The following is a 21,499-nucleotide window of genomic DNA, read 5'->3' as shown; positions in this document are numbered from 1 at the left end:
TAAAACCCTATTACCTCTTTTAGCAGCTTCAAGACAATGTTTGGAAGGTTGCAGAGACGAGTCAATGTAGATACCTAGGTCTCTTTCAACAGAGACCTCCTTTAACTCCACACCATTTAGATTGTATGTAAACTTTTGGTTACTACTACCAATGTGCATTACCTTACATTTATCAATATTAAAAAGCATTTGCCACCCCTGAGACCAGGAAAAAATCTTATCTAAATCCGCTTGAAATTTCTCAGAATCGCTTTTGGAAGAGACCTCAGAATACAATTTGGTGTCATCAGCAAACTTCTTAGCTGTACACAAAATATCTCCGTCGATGTCATTTATATAGGCAACAAACAACAGGGGACCTAATACAGACCCTTGTGGAACCCCACTAGTAACGTTCTGCCAAGAAGAAGCACAGCCATTAATTACCACCCTCTGTTCCCTATTACCAAGCCAATTCCCGATCCAAGACAGTAAATTCCCTATGACACCCATGCTCTTCAGCCTAAGTAAAAGACGCTGGTGGGGAACTTTATCAAAGGCCTTCTGGAAATCCAGGAACACAACATCTACAGACATCTGCCTATTTAGTGAGCTTGTTACATCTTCCATAAACTCAAGGATATTAGTGAGACAAGACCTTTTTTGACAAAAGCCATGCTGAGACTCTCTGATCAAAGACTGACTGCTGAAGTGACAGACCAAAGACTTTTTAACAATAGACTCCATGACCTTACAAACTACACTAGTGAGACTAACGGGCCTATAATTACAGGGCTTAGTCTTATCACCCTTCTTGAAAATTGGGGTAATATTAGCACATCTCCAGTCCCTAGGAACATAACCTTCATCCATAAATTTACTAAAAATCAACGAGAGTGGAACGCAGAAATAGTGTGCAAAAGTCTTCAACAAATACGGATGGATTGCATCCGGTCCAGAAGCTTTAGAAACATTTAGACGAAGCAGCTCCTTTAAGACAACGTCATCCGAAAATAAGACCGTATCCAGTTTAGGCCTATCACTGCCCCCCTGAAAATCTGGAATACTACTCGTATCTTCCCTTGTGAAAACCGACACAAAATAGTCGTTCAAAAGATCTGCAACATCCTGACTATCAGTAACTATCTTATCAGCCTGTGGTGCCCTAAGGGAAACAATTGCATCTTTAACTTTCTGCTTAGACCTGACATAAGAAAAGAAGGCCTTTGGGTTATCCTTAATTTTTAGGGCGATGCTTTTTTTGTAAGTATGGTTGGTAACAATGTTGTTAATACAAAATCTATACACACTTTTCCAAATATTACTTTGAAATATTAAGTTGTGGTTACACTACACTATACAGACACACATAACCAATTAACATATCCAATCTGGATACATTTATTCAACATCTTTGGCTTTGTTATTGCTGTGCCAGTAACATGCCTACTGTAGCCAATGTTGATCATTACACACCAGTGCCAGTAATTTGTTGGACATAACACACCCACCCATCAAAATACTGACCTCCATTTCAATATTTCATGCTCATTTACATATTTTTTGCTCCCTTTTTTAATTTGACATCAGTAATCCTACATTTTGAGAGCTCTTTAGAAGTTTCATCCCTTACCACTGTCATTTTAAGCTGTGTGCTCAACCATTAAGGAACACAACTGGAAGGTTCTCATTAAACATTTAAAACTCTCACCACCAATTTGCTCCCTACCAGTTCGCCTTCATCAGTTTGGCTATAAATATAAGCATTCCTACTAAAACATGGCTTTACATGTCTAGATCTGACACACTCTTGTACTGTTGTCTTGGGCATATACACACATACCATTATTGGTAGTGGGTTGGGGCATGTGTGTATGGGGGGGGGGAGGGAGGGTGAAGAGGTACACTTGTTATTGGCAAGGGATTACCAATTAAAGTGATGTTATGCTTTAAATAGTGTCCTCAATACGACGGCAACAGGCCATCCAGCTCCAGATAGATACTTAGTCGAGCTCCGACCAATGATCATCAAACAATATGTATCGCCATTCTCAGGTTAAAAGATACGTAAGCATGGGGGAGGGGTAAGGTCCAACTGTTCTTGATGGGGTATCAGAAAAAAAGGTGAAGTTATAGCTGTCAATGAGATGTACATAGATTTGTGGGTTTTCCTCTTGCTAAATGTATGTATAGCTTAGCATGTTTTTGTAAGGCACTCGGTTTAATATTGTTAAGCATTAAAACTTTTGCAACATGTTGAATCCATGGTTTGTTGCAACACTTCGATTTCATTTTATGGAAAACATGAGTTAACATTTGATTTTTTAGACGTTACTTGTATCATTTATCATGCACAGGCCTAGCATGACTGATAGTCTAGCAGCCTAACTATACCAGTCTACTGTGTAATTGTACCCAAACATAGCAGTGCACGTGTTAGGCTAGAGTAAGCATACTTCCGGTCTAAAAAATAAAGTTACCCTCAAATGTGTCAACGAGCATACTCAAATCCCACTTTTCCAGCTGTTTTCTAACAAAATTTTCCATTGTAATTTAGTGAGTAGAGGATTTCGAAGAAAAGTAGAAATGAATCTAAAGCTTGTGATAGATCGACCAACTCGTTGGCTGTAAAATTTGAAACTTGCGATTTGAATGGGTATACTCAAAACATCTTTCCGCGAGTATATGAATTGAAAATTAGCAAAACATGACAGCAGAAAGTTCGAATCGATATAATACGTGAGGGAATTGCGCGACGGACTCTAGTTAGTGTGAAGTTTCCAGTCCAAAATTTGAAAACTGATACACGAAAATTCAAGGCTTAATTTACAAATTATATGTATTACATTGAGGGAAATGATATATAAAGGAAACTATGGAATAATCAACGTACATATGGGACAACAAAGCATGTGTATTTGAAGCTCAAGTGAGAGGTGGTGATTGCTGGTTGTCTGTCCTCAATGACTGATATCCTTGGAAGAATTATTTTTGGTGGAGAGGAAGTTGGTCCATTTTGTTGAGTTGGAACATAGAAACAAGGGACTAATAAGCATTGCTGTCATCTCGAGCAAACCTGAACAATGTTAAGAGTCGTTTCCAATAGGACATCTGTTGGGGGGGGGGTATGGGTGGAGGGAGAGCTGAACTATTTTGGCATCATTAAAAATTTGATCGTCTCAGTTTAGCCATCTCTAAACTTATGCTTATCCACTACCCCATAAGAGGTGTTTAACAAAACTAAAGACAATGCAAATTACTTCTTTCATTGTATTGCATGAATCATCATTTATTAAATAAAGAGAAAAGTAATCAGGCTGTAGGTCTAAATGAACATACTTGATCGTGACTAGTGTAGCTGTCATTTACACAGAGGTACACACAGGTGAAAATCATGAAACTATTGTGTCTAGGACAATTGGAGCAATTAGGACCATATAGTTTACATGTAAAGGGGGAAACAGCCACGGTACTGTGGAAGATACACACATCTTTTAAATTAACTTGGTTTGTCAAGGTGAGAGTTACACTAGATTTTTCATTAGATTTAAACATTGCTGTAGTAATCCCGTTCAGGTTTCTCTAGACTTGGACTCAATATGCATTACGGAGTGGGTCCTTGACTTCGACTTGGATGCAGGTACGTTGATGATTATTGATATAATGAATTTAATTTTAGTATTCCAATATAAGATATACATAGTATAATATGTAGCTAGTTATTGTAAAGGAAATAGAGTGACATAATATTATAGTATTTAATCACTATAATAAACCAGTCCAGCCCGACCCAAAATTTTATTTGGCTCCTTCTAGTTCCTCTCCCAAGGGTTTTATAAACAAAATAAAATACAATTATAGAAAAGAAATGCAGGACAGTACCATATCATATACATGGACATGTCATTTGTTAATGTAGTGAACAGGGCACTGAATCCACAAACAAGTGTTAAAAGAAAACAGATGTTGCAGCTTGATGAACTCAGAGTTTGATGAGAAGAGGTTAAGAACAATATAAGTTAGGACACTTTGACTGACAGCAGTATCCTGAATGTTTTAGTCTACATACAAAATCTGATGTATCATCAAATATTAACATAGTCGCTTCATTGCAGCTTGCTCGTATGTGAACACATGCTTTTAGAAAATCATTATTCGAGATAGGAATACACTAGAGAGCTTCCCATAGCTTTATTTTGCACATTAGACAGCCTGCATCAATAAACAACCTTTTTCCGAGGGGGTCACATGGACTTTTCTTTTGTCTTCAAAAATTTGTTTACATTCAAAAACCGATCGTTTTTTACCCTTTTCTTCAAAGAAATTGTGAGAACAGTGAAAACCTTCAATCAACTAACCCTTTAGACTACAACTAGCTAAGACATACAAGGACTCAAATCAGGAGCCTCACAGGCATATGTAGAGAGATGGCTCTGTATTTGGGGAAAATATGTCAAAAATAACGTTTTTCGGTCTATGTTAGGGCCAAAATATTTCTCCCGAATGCCTCACCCTACAGAAAAAATTTTTAGCGGTCCAGAAGCGCCACACTGAACTTAAATTCTACATAGAAACAATTTAGCAATAGCGCCTCCACTTTGTGAGTAATCCCTAGCAATTCAACTCGAGCATTTTTATAGATAGAAGTTCGGTCAAGCACAGTTGAAATGCTCCGTGTAGTTAGGGTAAATGCTATCACTCACGTAATTGAAACGGTAACTAGTAGTTCAAGAGTGTGCGAGATCTAAACATGTAAAGGGATGTTTCAGTAGGAATGTTTATATTTGTAGCCAAACTGTAGGCGAACTGGTAGGGGCAAATTGGGGGTGAGAGTTTTAAATGTTCAATGTAAACTTTCCAGTTGTGTTCCTTAAACACAGCTTAAAGCAGCATTTCGCGTCCTTCTATTATATTTCTCAACTTCACTGACTCCACTATGCTATGACGACATACGTAACTTGCTTTTATATTTAAATCTTACTTCAAATGGTGGCATAAAGGTCGAAAAATGTGCAACTTTCAACTTCTTTTTCTCCAAAATATTTTCCGTTGGGATCTCAATAAACCTCGCCCAAAATATGAATACTTAAACCTACGAACGTTATTGACCAATACGTCATACAACACCAAGCTTGATTTGAGTGCAGTATGCATGGCAGTTGTACCAGGGAGTTCCAAAACAACTCCCTGGTTGTACCAACGCACAGTCTTGAATCTACTATTAGCAACGGCTCATAACTAAACCTATATCTCGGATTGGCTGAATTCAAACGAGTGGGTTTAGACTGTATGCGATTAATTTTAAATGTGGAATCTATCGTGGACAGTTTTCTCATTATCTGTAAATATCCTTAATTACTCGCCAATTAACGTTGTTGGCAGGGAAAAACTTGGCTAATATCTTAGTTTGCTGTTTTGTGATTGATATATGTAAACAACTCGATGGACATGTCAAAAAAGTAGAAAACGGCGACCAAACGCAAAATGCTGCTTTAAGTGCTTTCTCGAAAGGTTCACATTGAACCATACCAGCACCAGGAGTATCGTTTTCATTGTTGAATCAAGTTCATTGTTGAATTCTATTGTCAACGGTTTGGAATGAGTGTAGAAAATAATATTAAAACGTGTAAGGACCAACACTTGCATTTCTAATGAAAACACATAAGCATACGTGCTACTAGTACGATGAACAAGCATTATACTGATGTTTTACAGTTTCGAGCATTCTCCCCTATACTAAAACGGAATATTCCATTATCAGTATTCAAAACTTGAGTTGGGGTAAACATATGACGTAAGCATTCAGATGGCCCGGTACTGTGGAATTTTTCAAGACTTTCAATTGTAAGATGGAGAGTGACGATTCATATTGCACTGAATATACAACATATGGCTGTTGAACTTGTTTGGAAGTCAAAATATTGAGAAACAAAGCGATACATATGTGTAGTCTGCTTTGCAATAGAGCTTCAACGTGACTTCGCGAACACTATTCTAGCCGAGTACTGTGAGGAAATATCATACTCGAATAGCACAGATGCATTCTCAAGTAAGCTAATACGCCAAGGAGCACCAAACGTGAGGGCGCAAGCAAATGAGACAAATGTGTGTCAAATGAAAACAAATGATCGGAAACAACCCGCTTTTCGCTTCGGTCCTTTTTGTTTCGAAGGGCTCCTGCGTCAAAGTTTCGTCTTTTCATCTCTCTTTATTTTAAGGAGACAATCCCCGAGAATAGTCTTCTCGTACGCACTTTGACCAATAAATGAACAATTAGCCTAGGCTGTGCCTCATCATGGATACGTGTTGGATGATTGATAACTCCGCCCTGATTTAGACATCCTTCGGCTTTTATACACCCACTTCTACGCAGGGGTTGACACGACAAATATCAAACGTTATAAGGAATTAGCCTTGTTGGGTCCAGTACACAGAACAGAAATGATGCGGTGATTTCGCAGTCGCGATCTGCTGGATTACAAACCGGGAAATCCCCATCTGAAGCAATTTCCGGAGATAAGTACATAGAAAGTAGTGTTTACCTAACAGTTCAGTTTCCATTTTAGCTGCCTTTGTCGCTTTTAGATGAGCAGTCAAATTCAATATGTCCAATCCCTTATATGTTATATACATGGGCAACAGACATGTAAGATAACTCATCTCACGGAAGTTCCCACAATATAGTGAAAGATTTATTCACTACCACAAGAAAGAGTGCTGGTAATCGTCACAATTGCTAGTGAGTGAGCTAAAATGCATATTTGCACCCCTTTCTGTCAATCATGCACACCAAAACGATTGGGAACTATCATCACGACCACTACGCTTTTCTTTGTGTACTTTCAATGCATTATTGTCTACATAAATTGATCCAAAGGCCCAGACATGCTTCACTGTGACTGGCCATGGGGAATTATGAGCCTCCAAAGTCTGCTCGTTAACTGGATACTCACTTCACCATACAACGCAACCACAAACTAATTTTCCTTTTTAACAAATTACACATAGTAGCCTACTTCCTAACCACATCGCCACACCATACAATGCGAACTTTCTTACACATCATGAAGAAGTAGTGGCCCAAATGATAACGTTGTTGGCTATATAGTTCTTATTTTACAGATTATGACATCACCAAAACTAACATTGGCCACCCTATAATCCAAATTACAGTGACTAGTAACTATGGTCAAATATTTACCACAGTGCAGGAAACTAGAGATTCTTGTACTAGCGTTCTATAGTTTGATCATTATTGATTCCGACTTGACCTTTGGTCTCCAATCATAATATGAAAGGTTTGCTGTACACACTAAGATAGATGAGTATACACCAGGATTTCCCTAACTTTATCCCACACGAGCCCCCTAAGGATGTCAGAGTTGTCCACGAACCCCCAACTTTTCGAGACATGATCTGAGTCATTATTATACTATAATACGCATAATGTAAGTTCATATTGTAATATAGTAATGAAAAAAACACAAGAGATGAACACAGATTTATTTGGAAACTTCAAGATCAGATAACGAATTGTATAGCACCAATAACCCATAACGCACGATGAGACGGATGCTCCTGGTTTTCATCACATTCACGGTACGGTACTACTATGGCAAAATATGCGTATGGGTACGACTTTTTGTACATTTTAGTTAAACAAAAAGCACTCTAGTTTTGACCGGGATGGACTCCAGAACCCCCTGGGGGTTCATGCACCCCAGTTAGGGAACCCCTGGTATACAACATACAATATAAGCTTATGCTTATTGTATTTTTATAACAGGTTTTGGTCTTTGAATTCTGTTGAGCTGTGACCGTTACAAAACAATACAGTATATTCATAAATGCGTACCTATACACACGCCATTTCACGTTCATGCAAGCTTCATGTTTGGAGTAATGTATTTACAAGGCTTTCAGAGTAAACCTCTACTAACATCTAGTGACCAAATAAGACTTAAAAAGAGGGGATTGTAAATTGTTCTAAGGTTGATTTACATTCCAAGCGTACGTTGATAAAAGTTTCATGGTTATAATAACATTCATGTTTAGCGGTTTCCAGACTGCGATCACTCTAACCTTTACCAAACACAAAAACCAAAAATCTTACACAGGGTTCGAATAATTTGACCCTTATTGAACATTGACCAAAGTAGTGTCCATTATGGTGGTTGCACATACCACGAATGGAGCTCAACTTCAATGTTTATGTAGATACATCACCATGTTTTCAGATCATCCACTTTCATCTTGAAATCCTGTGTGCCAATTTTCAGACACCTGTCGATATTTAACCTCATACAGTATCTACAAGCAATAATGTGTATAGTTCGCGTATACCACACACTTCTACTGTGGTGTAATTATACATCTATTTGAATAAATTTGTGTCTTGTCTGCATTGAATAGAAACTATATTAAATGCATACACGTAAGTTTAAACCGTGGACTTGACTTGAGACAACTGGTTTTCATGCTCTAAAGCTTGTATCACATGGCAATATAAATGTCTACGTTATATTTTTTTACCGTATATTTATTATTAATATTGTTCTTTGAGTAACCAACGGCAATAGCATTGTCGTAAATAATAAATGAGAAGATTAATTAGACGATGTACGTGTTGTTGAAGTTTTCAGCTTCATTTAATATCCAGTTGTGAAATGTCTTTTAATTTCTGGCACAATGATATATACGTGTAAAATGTACATATTGATGTGACAATGATATGATATATATTAATATTGTGATTGTATATCAGAATGAAATCAAATAAAATCAACCCCAATACGTGCCAATCGCCAACCAAACTCATAGCTGTTTCTCATATTAATGGATTTCATATATTGTTAACGACACATTAATAAGAAGTTTATATTTCAGACGTACACTATGAAAGCTTAACACATTATTTTTAGTATTCGATTAGAAATCGACGTTGAAACATCCGTGTCAATGGCACACACATAATACAAACGGGTTGCTGATCGAAAGTCCATTCTTTATTAAGGCCTAATTGGCGTCTTAGTAAATGTTTATTACAGAAGATGAACTACCATACTTGTGTCAACTATCACTAACTTAAATACAAATGTATCATACTATTTTACTTATGCCGCACATAGTCATGTGTATTTCAATAGAGAGTATGATGCTCTAACGTTTATGAAAGCCATATAGTTTTAAATAATTGAAATGTGCATTATGAACTACCATACTTGTGTCAACTATCAGTAACTAAAATACAAAAGTATCATACTATTTTACATTATGCCGCACAAAGTCATGTGTATATCAATGGAGAGTATGGTGTTCTAACGTTTATGAAAGCCATATAGTTTTAAATAAAGGAAATGTGCATTATGAAACCATACCACTTCAAAGGAAAATAATGAGAGAAGAAATGGTGTTCAAAGTTTCAAAATATCAATATCATTTTCAATAACTCAATAACGAAAAAAACGTAAATAATTCAAACCTGCAAGAGAGATTGAGTATCATTGTCGTCTTCGACATCAGTCTTCGACATCCTTTCGGTTACGAAGAAATAAAATAGGATCCAAGAGAGAGATAAACATGCATATATATGATATGTAACTTAGAAAGTCTGCATCGAATATCGTACCTTTCCTAAAGTAGAGTTTATTAGCTGATCAATTCTATTCAATGTTATACGCTTTGTACACATTGAAAATAAAATTGTGTGTCAATTGACACCTTTCACGCGACAAAAACTACACGTGTTATACGGAACATTCGATCTATCCGAAGTGACCAGCTGGTAGAGGCGATTAAAAAATACAAGCCTGTTGACAGTGATGGTGAGTACGGCATTTCAGTTGACACGTTATCAGTCAACTTCGGTAAGAAACTGTCTGACGTTATGGATATGCTTGCTCCTGCGAAAAAGAAGGTAATTGTGAACAAAGCTCGAGCTCCGTGGTACACAGATGAACTCCGACTTCTGAGGAATAATGTTCGCCGTTTAGAACGAGCTTGGCTCAGCTCACCGCTGGAGATTAACAAGCAAATATTCCATGGTGCCCGAACATCTTACCATGACGAATGCGAGAGAGCTAAAACTCAGTACCACCGTTCTCGCATACAGTCCGCCAACACCAGGAAGCTGTTTGCCGTGGTTGATGAGATCACAGGAGACAAGAAGTCAACTGGTGCCATCCTACCTAAGCACAACGATCCCCAGCAAATGGCGCAAGATTTCTCTGACTTTTTCTGTGGGAAGATCAGGAAATTACGCGATACATTCCATGATGTTACAAAGCCAAGTTTACCACCGTGCCCACCTAGTCATAGCTTTTCGAACTTCAAGCCAATTACCCGTGACGACGCGACCAAATGTATTTCAGCTATGAACTCGAAATCTTCAGCGCTCGATCCGATGCCAACTCAGCTCGTTAAACTTTGCCTACCAGAACTAGTGGATGATCTTGTTAACATTGCCAACACTTCCTTCGAAGCAGGGACTGTTCCGCGACGTCATAAACGCGCTCTTGTCAGACCATTATTGAAAAAGCCCGGACTGGATCCTGATGTTTTATAAAATTATCGTCCCGTTTCCAACCTTTTATTTGAACATAAAGTTTTAGAGAACATGTGTTCTAATCAAATTGATGAATATTTTAACCAATTCTCTCTTTATTCGAAATTTCAATCTGCATACCGAAGAAACCATAGCACAGAAACCGCGTTGCTTCGTGTAAGAAATGACATTCTAGTTTCAATGGACAAACATAAAGAGTGTATTTTAGTCCTACTCGATCTTACCGCCGCATTCGATACAATTGACCACGATATTTTACTGCAGCGTTTGGAGCATCGGTTTGGCATAAATGGTACTGCTTTAAAGTGGTTCGATTCATATCTTCGAGGACGTACTCAACGTGTCTGTATTGACAATTGTTATTCGGACGATGAACCATTATTTTGCGGTGTACCACAGGGAAGCGGTCTTGGGCCGATTCTTTTTACCTTGTATACATCCCCACTCGAAGACATTATTTTAGCCAATGATATTGACTTTATGCTTTTTGCCGATGATACACAACTGTATTTTTCGTGTAAAAATCTATCTGACTGGAAATTCATACCTGAAAAATGCATAGATGATATTCGTGAGTGGATGGCAGCAAATTGACTTGTACTCAATGATAGCAAAACAGAAGTAATTCATTTTCACAGTAAGTTCCGAAAAGTTCAAGCAGACATATCTAGTTTCAGAGTTGGTGTTACTCATGTTAAACCCATTTCCGTTGTCAGAAATTTAGGAGTGCAATTTGATGAATTCAGTTCTATGTCAAGTCATGTTTCAAAAATTTGTCAGTCAGCATCATACTCATTGTATCGTATTGGGAAAATTCGTAAGCTCTTAGATCGCACAAGCACAGAAAGATTAATTCATGCATTTGTTACATCGCACCTTGATTATTGTAATAGTTTATTATATGGAATTGAGCAACAGCAACTGGCGCGTCTTCAATTGATTCAAAACTCGGCAGCACGCATGGTTACACGGAGCAGGAGTCACGAACACATCACACCCATATTGATTGACCTTCATTGGTTACCTGTCTCCGCAAGGATCGAATTTAAGTCTCTAGTCATAACCTACAATATTATAAATGGCACTCCCCATCACTCTCTTGGCTCTCTGATCAGTCGTCAGGCTCTTCCAGAGCCCATGCAGATTGCAAATCGAACACGACAGAGGAACAGACATTCTATGGAGATACGACTAGAGCCTGGCAGATTCGCCCAAAAAAGCTTTGGCGCACGATCCTTTGCCTATTTTGCACCTGATCTATGGAATGCACTCCCCAATGACATCAGGGCAGCTCCATCATTAAATGCTTTTAAGGCACACCTTAAAACTCACCTTTTTCGAAAGTATTATTCTTTTTAAACCTCCAGTCATATTGATTGTATTACCATCTTGCCATGTTTTGATTGTTTTATATTGAAATTTATTTTCTATTTTTGTTTTGATAGTCTTATTGTTGCTATTTCTTCGGCTGTATCAGTTTAGTATTTTAGTTTTATTGTATGCTGTCATATTTTATTGCTTTTGTCTTTAATTTCTGAATTTTTTTGTTTTTTATTAATTATTGTTAGTTATTTATTTCTGTAATTCTTAGGATGCAATATTTTTAGATTGTATTATTTTTAAGCTGTAAATACTTTTTAAGTTGTATTTTTTTTTTTATGCGTTTTTGTGAAGCTGCTTTGAGATCATTCTTTTGATGTAAAGCGCTATATAAGAATAAATTATTATTATTATTATTTATATGTGTTCTGGACACCATTTTTACGCAATGACCCCTTCAAGAGTGTCCTTATTGCATAGCTCCGAGAATGCACATTCTTATGTTGACACCATTTGGGTGTAATCATCAATTTTACCCCGATAGAGGTGTCAAAATACACCACTGTGGTGTCCAGCATAAGCCGGCTATGTGGAGTCAAAACAATTTGACGAGGTCAGTTGACACCTTTGGAATCAGCGTGACACTCTTTGATACTCATTTACATACTGTCACCTGTAGATAATCATTACGGGGGTCAAACTAAGGTAGTAAGGGGTCAGATGACACCTTTGAAAGGTTGGAATCAGCGCGACACCTTTGGTACTCATTTGCCTTACATACTGACATGTACCGTAGTGACCGTCCGTTACTATGTTCCCGCCAAAAGCAAAGGGCAAACACAGACTGCTTGGGCATGTTACAGTACAGTTTGTATATTTTTCTTACGTGCGTTCATACGCGTTGGTAAGTACAGTATTATAGTAGTGCTAACCGGTTGCACATGGGTATGAAGTTATGTGATATACAGCAGCTTCACACACAGTCCTCGTTATTAGTACACTGATCGTCACCGTGACAGATAAACAGGTAATCTCAAATTACAAATTTATGTTATCATAAACTTATATTATTTGTATTGCATATAAATAAGTATCATTCACATTGATTAATATAATAAGCCTACAACCTGAAACTTTTAAACAAACGAAGGCAGGCAGTAGGCTAAGCCAAAGGCCGTTAGCCTAGCATAGTAAGTACTAGTAGAACTAGTAGTAGGTGTCCAATAGTATGATACGGTGTTAGGCCAATACAAGATAAACTAGGCATAGCATAGGCTAGTTTGCAATTGCAGACCCTAATGTTACGGTAGGCTACACATACCTCTGCAACAGAGTGAGCAGACCGACTGTACAAAATAAACAGTCATTAAGAATGTTCTAAATTGAGTCAATAGGCTAGGCCCTACAGGACATTAACTCCTGAATATATGGTAAAGGGACATTCCGTGTCAAATCACGGATGGCTGTAGCTGCACCCTCTCCAAAAATTTCCAAATATTTTGTATGATTGGAACACAATAAAATAAGCATATTCTGAAAATTTCAGTTACATTAATTCATAATTGGCTGATTTATCCCACTTTGAAATTCCTCAATCTGTCACCACCGTGAAATTTGGCATTTTCTTGAATTTTGAGGTCTCATTTCTCAGCAATTAAACATTCTACTACCCTTCTATTACATATGCTTATAGATTCTATCACATAGTTCAGGAATATAAAACATTAGGCTACAAAAACATTGTCTTGTAGAGTTAGGTCAACTTAAAAGTATCAAAATATTCAATTTTTTGTAGGTTTCACTAAAAAGTGTGCTATTTTTAATTAAACAGCGCCCCTAAACCCTTTCTTCACGGTACTTGATTCTTTCAAAGTTTATTGTGTCTAGTCCAAAAACTACAAAATAATGATTACAATGCTTTCCTATAATAAATTTGCAAGTTGCGCATTCTAAAGTTGCTATTTCATGCTGCGATTCAGCATGAGGAAGGGGCTTTGGTGCAAATTGTTTACCAAAGTAATCATGTTAGAGCTGTCAGGATTATAAACTTCAATTATAAGTATTAATTCCTTACACCTAAACAAATTTCACGGATCTAGCTTTTCTCAATATTAATTTATGAAGTTTTTAAGTTGCTCCGATGTACAAAAGAGGTCGTCTTTGACAGCCAATAACTCAAATCGCGTCATGTTGAAATAATCTGATTAATTTCTTCTGAAAGAGATATAGTACCACCCTGTTTGTACAAAAAAAATTCAGGATGTAGTTGCCTGCCAAAAAAGTTACTGGCTTAAAAAATAGTGTTCTAAAACTAAAGGTTAAAGGTCATTTTGAATCACAGTAGGGCAAACAGTGAAAATCACATGTGTCATTATAAAGATTTAGATCTCTGATCCCATGACTGATTAATATTCATGAGCACCACAAACACTAGTATTCACTCATTATAATAACTAACACTTATGATATGGTATTGTGACTGTAAGTGTCCAATAGAAACTGATTTGAACAACATTTACAATGTTCAATTATGTCAAGCATTGTACTGTGGTTGAGCTATGGCATCATTGATTCTATAGTTTTACAAAACTAAAAACAAATTTTCCTATTTCAAGAGTGTGAATCCTAAAATAATCAGATTTTAGATTATCCATTATTTCATGTATTGTACAGAATTTTGTTTTAACATCAGTGCTGTACATTATTTTACAGATTGTAGCAGAGTTCTTTCGAGTGACTGAAGTGAACTTACAGGAGAAGTTTGTCACTGGAATGTCAAATATCACCTCTATGCTGTTGAAGATGAAGACTCCAAGAAAATTGCATAATGGGTGAATAATATTCCAGAAGACACTTAGGATAATAAGTATGGTAAGCAAGTCCCCTCCCCAGTAAAAAAGTTGGATCCCAACTTGTGATCGCAGCGGGTAGGAAAAGTAGACCCATATACCTGAATATCTCTACTCGGGCACCCAGGTAACAGTGAGGGGTTTGGTGAGATGACCTCTATGACCTCAGGTGACCTATACCAAAACAATAGTAATGCCATTTCGCCCTTACCTCTAAAGTAGCACTGGATACAGTACACACGAGGACGAAAGTTTAATGAAAAGCTTTAGAAATAATCGCTCTGGTTAATTTATTCACCTGTTGATCATAAACTTTAATTATTGGGATCATCAAATTGCCAGGGATTGAATAATTGGTCCCTCATCAGCTACTTGTGCCATAAACTCCCTCAAGGGCACAATAAACAGTCAATACTTTGAGCAGTACTGTACTCACACAAAATGTACATACTGCACATGAGGTATAGCCTAAACTTAAGGCGGAATTTTCACCAGAAAAACATCTTGGAATTTGTCATTTTATAAAATTGTCAAAATGAATATTTTTTATTTGAATTTAAAACAAGTAATATCTCAAATGTAATTGTAATCCAAGGCTAGATGTAGGCAGTCTCAAAGACTCAACAACATGGATTAAAGTATGGAATTCTGACAGAATTTTATTTTTAAAAACAGAAAATTCCTGTCTTAGTTTAGCCTAAGCCCAAAGTAAATAATTGTAATGAACAATTGAATATATAGATCTGTATTGATCTTTACATATCGAGCCTTCTGTATCCAGACACATTGCTATAAGAGATGTGTCAGGGCTGCGGTTTGGCTTATCACCACTAAATATAAAAACTCACGAAATAAAATAAAATATTAGTTGAAAAGTTTCTCTGGAATGTCAAAATGTCAAAGGTTAATAAGTTATAGCGGTCAACAAAAACAAATCATCACTTTAGTCCTAATCCGTTACCAAGAAAAACCACATCTAGGCTACATTTCCGGGGCCCTCTAGTCAATGTTGTTGGGCTAGGTCTTTGAAATTAAGATATATTTTGCTGTTTTCAGAGGGCCATAACTTCTGAACCACTCCGGCTATAGAGCTAAAAAAAAATCTGTGAATTAGTTTGAAACATACTGTTTCAAGTAGTCAGTTTCAGTGAAATTTAAGGCGGTCACATGGGGATGTTTCTGAAGATTTGATCATTTAGCATGGAATGAACCTGTTGGTTGATATAATGGATAAATAATGTGTTCATTTAAATTAATTTAAGGGGTCAAAGGTCAAACTTGTCAAATTGCTGTAACTCTGCAAACTTGTTACATTTGTTGGTCGATAGTGGGTATAGATAGTGGTCTGTTTTTGTCCGAGCCTTATATACTCATTATTTAACTGAATATGTTTCTTTGCCTATTTAACAGCCAAAGCCTTGCTGTCCATCCCTGCACATCTACAGGAGAGTGTAGATGTCATGATGAAGAACCACTGTCCAGGACATGTACAGTTACCGTTAACTGCTGTCATTGTGTGCGATGTGGGATGTGGAGAGCGAATCATTTCAGCTTTATGTGGAGAAGGAATTGGTGGGAGAGTGGTCTTTGGTTTGGATGGCATTCACCGGCCTCTTCGCTGTACTTTACACTATTAATCTTCAGTAACCCCCAAAAATGTAACAAAACACTGACGTTTGTACAAACATTTATTTGTAAGATGGAGGACTCTGTGAAAACACCAAATGCAGTGCTCAACCTTTGGTCTCAAGTGGCATAGGAAGCAATTCGGAATGTCAACGTTTTAGCATCAAAACGTCAAACGATCGTCACTTAAAGGGGTACTAAAGGCAAATTTAAAAAAAAAAAACTATATAGATAGAGAAAATGCTTGTAACAGATGCACATACTTGTCCACAGTCACCCATGGACTAGAACCCATAAAACTATAGTTTTCCTAATAGCCTGAACTGTGATCAATAGTGGAACAAAGGTTTACATCTATGGATAAATGAGTTTTTTGTTGCTTTTAAATTTGTATTATGTTTATAAAGGAAATCCAGAACTTTAAGTTACCATATGAATAATCATACTTTATCTATGGCAAAATGTTGCAGTTTTAAAACGTGTGGGACATTCAGTAAAACTTAGAACAGGGAAACTGAATTCAGTGATTCACAAATAGAAAATGAACCATAAACAATTTTAATTGGACGTTTTGTTGATTGTTAACAAATGAAAGGAGCTTTTAAATATATACTCTATACAAATTCACTGTGTACTTGGTACAGTAATATGTGAATGTCGACATTATATTGTCAATAGCATAAGAAAGCTGATACCCTTGATTATTAAAAATAATTACTAAATTTGTGCTTTAATTCTATGATTGTTCATGAACTAATTATAGATAACTAGACATCAAGCAGCAGTATTTGATGTTTCGTAATATATTTGCAACAAAATCAAAAGTGACTTTCTTGTTCTAGTTTGCATCACACTTTTTTACAAACTTACTTTCCATGTTGATATGATTTAGTAGTGATTCCTTTTAATATATATTTGCTACAACACTTTAAAGATGTCCCTAGTGTGTACTTATTCGAAGACAGCGCATCAATACCATTTTGGTGTCATTATAATGGGTCTTAAGGTAAGCATGTCAAACGTTACCGGACACTCCAAGGGGATCACTAGTACATCCTAAACACCTTTGTGTGCTCACCTGTAAGACACATCCTTGACATCTTAAAGGTGTCTCTTGATACCGATATTGGTGTCATTTGACTCCTCTGAAAATGGGTCTTCAGGTAAGCACCTAAAGGTGTCGGTGGTCACTGGACACCACACAGTAGTCTGATATACACCTTACAGGTATCACATAGACACCTTTGTGTGCTTACCCGGAAGTTATAAATTCACACCTTAAAGGTGTCTCTTGACACCCATATTGGTGTCATTTGACTCTTTTGGAACGGGTCTTCAGGTAAGCACTTCAAGGTGTCAGTTGTGACTAGACAACCTAAAGTAGTCAAAATTGCACCTTCAAGGTGTCATTGGACACCTTTCATACTTACCTGAAGACCCACTTCTGGCCACCTTTAAAGGTGTCAAATGACACCTTTATTTTTTTGAGTGCATATTACGTTGTGTAGCATATGAATTTGCTTTTGTACCTTGTACTCGAGGCGTCATCGCCCGTATGGAACGTCATTGTTTATATATCTTAGGAAAGGTGTATAGAGACCCGGGAGATTCCATGAATGACATGCTAGAGAGTACACCGGACACGGTCTTTCGTGCTCAACAGCCAGGGTGTGTCTGGGTACTTTATTTTCATTAGATCATCAAACACATTACATATGACCTTTCATAATACTAAGGGTGGTGTGCACACGATCTACATATTGCACACGAAATTCTTTTATTTGCGCATGTCACTAAACTGTTAATATATAACAATTTTAACATTTATTCAATAATTACAGTTATCTCTTATACATTTTCGGATATCTCTAATTCTTAAAACAATTCTCCAATTCATTTCCAGATATCTCTTATTTATATCTAGATATCAATAATTAAAACACATTTGGGTTATCAGATATAAGTGAAATTAGGGAAACCAAAAGAAATTGTAGAAATTTGACGGATATGAAAAAAATTAAAGAATTAATGCATGGAGCAGAAAAACGAATTATTTATCTGATTCGTCCATCGGTAGTTATGTGTAGCTCACATTGCCATGTTATAAGCATTCATAACACGCTCCGCGAATTATTCGCAGGCGAATAATTAGCGGAGCGTGTTATGAATGCTTATAACATGGCAATGTGAGCTACACATAACTACCGATAGAATTGTGTTAAGAATATCAAACATTAGATCTATTGCCGAAGGTACAATCAGAGAAATGTTGACACGTTTTGATGCGTTACTACAAGTACAAGCTATGCCATTGCCAGCTTCAAGTTCCAGTACACGTGCCAACGGCACAGATGATGGCAGGAGTAGCTCATATTTCCCACATACTCAACTTAACACAGGTACAGAACATGTTTTTTATTTTTATGTTCAGAGTGTTCATATTGATATGGTCTAGCGTAGTCAACGTCTGCACAGATCAATCTTACAGCATGGCTAACGTTCAGAGAAAATATAATTGCATCTTTCAAGTTTTCGATATCATCTAGGCCTATTAAGCACTGCAGTGTAACTTCGGATGTGTAGGCCTCTAGACTAGCCTTAAAATCTAAATCGAATAATAAATTAATGGTTCATGTGCTGTACCACTGCTTTCAAATCGTATTAGGGGCTTAACTAGGCCTATGCAGGTATGTGCACTTTTGACAAAACGATTTGACGTGAGGGGCCAACCGGCTAGCTGATGCACCTAATTAATTTGCTAAAATGAAACAGTCAGCCATCAGCATAATTACGGAATGTGGTAAAAGCATGTTTGCACTTTATTGCCTACCATGACATTTTTATCACTTGAGGAATTACTGTGTTATATCATATACACGTCGCAGATACTTTATGATAAATGTTAATTGACTTATAGTAATCAACAATTTTTCAGAATGTTTGTACATATACCCTGTTAAGTGCTGTTGTTAACTAGTAATTTCATCACAATTCTTGTCAACAAACTGTACTCTGTCTTTCAAAGAAGAAAAGGAAAAAAGAAATATCTAAAACAAATCCATCAGAGAATGGCAGCACATTGCATGGAGCAACCGAAATCATAGGAAAACAAAGGATCATGATATGCAGGTACTGTGTATAGTATCGATCAGTCACTACACATTTTTTTACATTTATATTTAGGTCATCGGGGTCGCCCAAGGTCAGCTTTTACGAATGCAATTACTGCAAAGGTGAATGGAAAAATCAATCAAGTGTTCGCCGTCTCTCAAGACGACATCTCTCAAGAAAATGTAGCTGAACAATAAAAACGCTTACTCAGATATCACCCAAGAAGCTTTGCAAGAGCGTATAAGATGCCTGCATGCTGACTTTCCGAACTGTGATGTCAAGGTGAGGATTATTTATATCAGTTGACATGCAACTTTTTGTGTGGGAATGAGATATATATGAGATTCCACGCATCCTTATTTAAACCCCAAATCAGCAAAAAGATGTTAATATGCACACCATTCATAGTACACACATTAAGAAAACTTCTCGATATATAGAGGAAGGAACGGATGTGGTACATATGTTAAGAATTAAAACATATTCAGTACACATGTTAAACTTTACAGTTTACATCTGAAAGGAATTTAGTTGCGATGAAGATGTAAACCTGTCAAAATAATTGCAAATGCAAAAGTATAACTAAATAAGCTGAAATTTTCTCTACATATCAAAGTTGATATTGTCTAATGATAGAATGTATGTAATTCATTGCATTAAGAGCTACAGTTGTACCCATACGTATAAGAATGTGACCCTCAGCCGTCTCATTCATTCCATTCACCGCATTGTGAATTCAGTGAACAGTATACACCAGATTTTTAGCATTCAGTATTTAATTAATTATAACAAATTTATCACCACTATTTCATTACAAACGTGAAAAAAATAATTTCTGACTTTTAATGGATGATGCCTAGTTACTAGTTAAAATTAAAGTGCAGGGAAGAAGAGTGTGGGATATACATTAGAAAATGTTGACACTATTGGTACAGCAAGAAGATGGGGAAAAGCTGTCACAAGACGTCCATATTCTGTTCTTGGTCCTAATTGTTTGTGGCATCTGGATGGTCACATGGAGCTAATCAGGTTTGAAATTAACTGTAAGGCACGGCCACATGAGTCAGGTATAGACATTGCCCAATAAGTTAATTTCATTGTCATCCATGCCCAGACCCCCTAGAATTGCAATTTCAGAATGAAGAATAACCACTTTTTGCAATCATGCAAAATGAAGAATAACCAATGGTGTCAACATAAACTTACCCCTTCATGGATGATGTTTTGACCTACATACAATTGCAAAATATCATGACACTAGAAAGAATTTAAACGTGTATTCTGCAAAAACTTGCATTTTTTGTCAATTATCCAAGTCATTAAAATTTTCAAAGTCTCAAGTCAACATTGGACAGATTTCATTGCCATTGATCTTGTCTCCTATGTTTAGTGCTCATATCTGCTTCTCATTTCTGTCTTTTAATAGATGAGGTTTTATAACACAAACAAATTACTTCAAGCCTCTGTAATTCTGCATTGTAACCCAGAGGCAGATAGAGCTTTAGACAACATATTTTGTTCACTCGGACATACATATAGGAAGAAATTCTCCAAGAGGTATTGTGTGTCAACCTCTTCCAACATCATCGAAATGATTACACACCTTGCAACACGGCATGGCAGTGTTTCTGTTAGTGCTGCCGAATGGGTGAGTACTCTGCCAGTTGCTGTCAACTTTGCACTCTCCCTTCTACAACGATGGAGGGGCAATTTTGGAACAAATACATGCTCCACTAGTAAGTATTCTTTGGTGACTTCCTTTCATAAACTTGTCATCATTCCTTGGTAAGGCCCCATGCCTTCCCCCTCTCTACCTTCAAATGTCACCTTTAGGTTTCTTAAATATATCTATGGGTCTTGGTAAAGGTTCAAAAGATCTTCCACAATGTTGTTTCTACGCAACTGCACTTCCTCCTCCCGCTTAAGCTCATCTTCAGTTGAGCAAACACTGTCATAAGTCAATAAATAATTTGTCAGAATCTAATTGTGATACACTCAGAAGTCTAGCAAGCCGCATTTTGGACTCTCATAAGAATAATGAAAGCATTGA

General features: G+C 36.9%; 1 protein-coding gene across 1 annotated transcript in view; it reads right to left on the bottom strand.

Annotated features, from left to right (window-relative positions):
* The window catches only part of LOC139974480 (receptor-interacting serine/threonine-protein kinase 1-like), a 240,480-nt gene that overhangs the window by 26,364 nt on the left and 192,617 nt on the right, over positions 1-21,499 (bottom strand). The window lies entirely within an intron of this gene.

The sequence above is a fragment of the Apostichopus japonicus genome, chromosome 9 (assembly GCF_037975245.1).
Source record: "Apostichopus japonicus isolate 1M-3 chromosome 9, ASM3797524v1, whole genome shotgun sequence".
Classification (NCBI taxonomy): Eukaryota; Metazoa; Echinodermata; class Holothuroidea; order Aspidochirotida; family Stichopodidae; genus Apostichopus; species Apostichopus japonicus.
Note: the sequence above shows the minus strand (reverse complement) of the source record. Positions and strands in the feature narration are given on the sequence as shown.